At 44.5% G+C, this 3,322-nt stretch overlaps 1 protein-coding gene across 3 annotated transcripts in view; it reads left to right on the forward strand.

Annotated features, from left to right (window-relative positions):
* GRIA1 (glutamate receptor, ionotropic, AMPA 1) overlaps positions 1–3,322 on the forward strand; it is a 125,941-nt gene that overhangs the window by 48,949 nt on the left and 73,670 nt on the right. The gene's annotated exons all lie outside the window — the stretch shown is intronic.

Genomic DNA, 3,322 nt, shown 5'->3' on the forward strand with positions numbered 1-3,322 from the left:
CTGCTCCCCAGACAACACAGTCTCCCACCGGGTTTAAAAGATCCCAAGCTTAAACTTGTTTGTTTGGGATTTTTCAAAAAACCTGATGCTCAGAGGCACTGCAGAAATAAAGACGTGGTAGCTATTATCATTTATTGCCCTCGCAATGCAGACAGGATTAAAGCTGTTCTAATGACAGGGAAGAAATGGTAATATTCCCCCTGACATTAAGTAGGCCTGAAGAAAGCTATGAGCACAATGGAATGGAACATTAATGTAAAAGGAAAAATAAAAACCCTATAAGAAATGACTATAGCAAAGAACCACCAAGGGAGAGGCACTTAAGCCCACAAAAGCCAGCACTCTCAGTTGTCAAAGGATCTTGTCATTCTGCACCTAACTCAACCCTTGCTGAGGTGTTAAATGGTGCAGACCTTAGGTGAATACAACATGCAGCCAGGTAGCACAAAAGGGTTGTGCTCTAGAGGCTTAACCTTTGCATGCTGAGTGTAGTTTGCTGGGCTTGGACCTTGGCTGCTCCTCTTCTCGGTGGCTCCAGCGATTGGAGAAAAGATGGCACTTTTGGAGCAGCGATGGCACGTGTAGGTTTTGGAGCATCTGCCTTGCTAGCTCAGCAGATACCTGTAATGCAGCTTTGAAAATGTATAGAAAATGTGAACGTTTATATATAACGTGTCAGACAGCTGGTGGGTTTAAGCACCGCTTCCGACTTCAAGCCCCCAAGGACAAGACGCTCTTTCCTGTATGTGAGAGGTTTTGTTTGAAGAAGAATGCTTTGTCCTGGCTGAGTGCAAGTTCTTCCTTCTTTGCCCAAACCAGTGAGACTGTATTCCTGTGGAGAGGTGAGCTTGGTGGTGCTTTCCCCCCACAAGGTACCCTGTGCTTTTTGTCTGCTGCCTTTTATTTTCAAATGAGCAGGGGGTCAAATAATGTCAGAAAGGCCAACAATGGCTTACCAGGAGAGGGAAACATCCTCTGTGCCCTCTGACAGCCTGTATCAGCCAGCCTTCCTCCTGGGCTGGGAGATATTTTAAGGTAGGGCACACGCAAGACATCATCACTACCGAAAAGATCAACCAGGTTACAGAAAATTTCTCCTGCCTCTCCCTTTAGGTCCCTTCTTATCCTTTGTTTTACTTTCTGCGGTGAGCCAGCCATATCATTTCTCTCCTCTCTGCTGGGAAGGTAATTCTCTACTCCGAGGAGGCTATTCAGGCGCTTTCTTTATTGCTATTTAACATGTATACATTACAGTACCTCACAGAAGCCTCGTAGCATTGTGCCAGGCATCCTACAAACACACGCAGAGTGACGGGTACATCTGTGGCGGGTACCCATGTGTGGGGGATAACAGGATAAGCGTAATTCTGAGCCAATTACAATTAATAATAATGCCCACACATCCTACGTAGGTGTATTGGATATGGCATATCCCTATGTTTCTTTGAAGGCAACACACCCCTGGAGTTTTAAAAAGGGGGGTGTTTAGGGGGTTTTCTCGTCAATTTGAAAAATCACGATCAGGAAAGGGAGTCGGTGTTTAAGGAAAAATAAAGGTCTCTTTTCATGTGCATCCAAAGGAGGGATTAAAAGCTGGGCGCACCAGGACCCTGCTCAGTCTGACTTCACAGGGTTTAACACCTGCTTTGCCTCGCTGCAGCGGACGGTGTCGGCTGAAGAGTTTTAGGGGTCTGACACCTGAGACTGAGAAACCCAGTGCTTGCACCTGACTATAAATATATGCAGAGGAAGTATTTGGGACCATGGAAGGATCATTGAGGAGGGTGTACATGCATGCGTGTTTGTGCTTTGTAAGGTTCTTTGGCTGCTTTGAATAGAAAAAGGTGGAGTGTTAATAAATGAAGTTGTTTATTTCCAGTCTGTTATTCAAGAAAGCCTTAAAATTAGTTGTGTTAGCTCAGTGGCATGCAAGGATAAGGTTTTATGCACCGTAGCACAAAACAATTAAAAGTTGGAAATTTAGAAGCAGGAGTAGAAAGAAAAGTAGAGACGGGGAGAAAGGAGAAGGGATTATAGGTGCTCACCTCCGGCTGCATGTGGAGAAACAGGCTCAGGGCATGAGACCACATCATCGCTGACGTGAGAGCGTTGGTGTGTCGTTGTCCAGGTGCTGTGATCCGAACCGCTGTGTGTGACTTGTCATTCTCAAACAGGTATATTGTTTCAGCACGTGTCGTGTATCCCGCTAGCGAAAGCTCAGTCTCTGGGAAGGGAAATGTTTAAAGCCATGGTGAGGACTGTTAGAAGGAGAAAGCAGAGCTTTGTATGCAGGTCAGACCTCAGCACTTCCAAGTGTGGGCTGAGATCCCAAAGCAGGTGCAGAAAATACCATGTGTACGCCCAGGATTGAGTGGGTTTGCTGGGCCACCCCGTCTCCTGCTGTCACTGGTCACTGGGTGAGACCTTCCTACTCAGACACGCTCTCCAAATAAAGCTGTTTTGACTGCCCATCTTCCCGATAAATGCATTGTCATGTCACTGCATGGAAATAACCGAGTTATAGAAAGTTTTTTAGCTTTTCTTTGTAGGAAGTTCGTCTGTTCTTCAGTTGCCTGCCAAATCACAAAATTTGGTCCTGATCCTGTAATTTACAGTATGCCCCAAAAGACTGTAATCCTGTAGTTTACAAATAACTCACAAGGTAGGATTGTGATGGAAAATTTAAAGGTATTGAGCTGTTGGGACAGGGAGAGAGGGTGATACAGAGGTGCAGCTAAAAATGGTCTTGATTGCTACCTTCATTACAGACCTGGAAGGAGGAGTATATATGTCAATAACTGAACTCCATGCCTGGAGCAGACTCAGGGAAGGGCTAATGGAGCCTTTATTATAAGAAGGAAATAATCCTAAAAAACCACTCAGGAACAATACAGCTGAGAAAATTTACCAAAATACTGTTTTCTCAATTTAAGGCAACAGCACCACAGGGAACACATCAGAGACCGAGGCATCAGTTTGGCTTCCAGACTGGCACATCTGCAAAAGCACAGAATAAACAAAATTTGGGTATATCTATGCAGATGTTTTATGAAGCAGGGGTATATGGGACCAAAATTGTAATTATCAGGATGAAGATTAAGAAATGAGTTGTTGAAGTAGACATTAACATCCTCCTTCCCCAACAGAAGTAACATTAATGTTGCAATAACTTTTCCAGGGAAAGTCCATAGTCTGGTTTTTGCATTGTGACCTACAATGAGTTTCAAGACAAGCACTTAGAAAATCCTCATTAGAACCTGAGGCTTGCACTGAAGACCGTCGTGGGCTTTAATGTCTGCTATGAACAGAAATAATGTATTAG

The sequence above is a fragment of the Charadrius vociferus genome, unplaced genomic scaffold (genome assembly GCF_000708025.1).
Source record: "Charadrius vociferus isolate BGI_N301 unplaced genomic scaffold, ASM70802v2 scaffold529, whole genome shotgun sequence".
Taxonomy (NCBI): Eukaryota; Metazoa; Chordata; class Aves; order Charadriiformes; family Charadriidae; genus Charadrius; species Charadrius vociferus.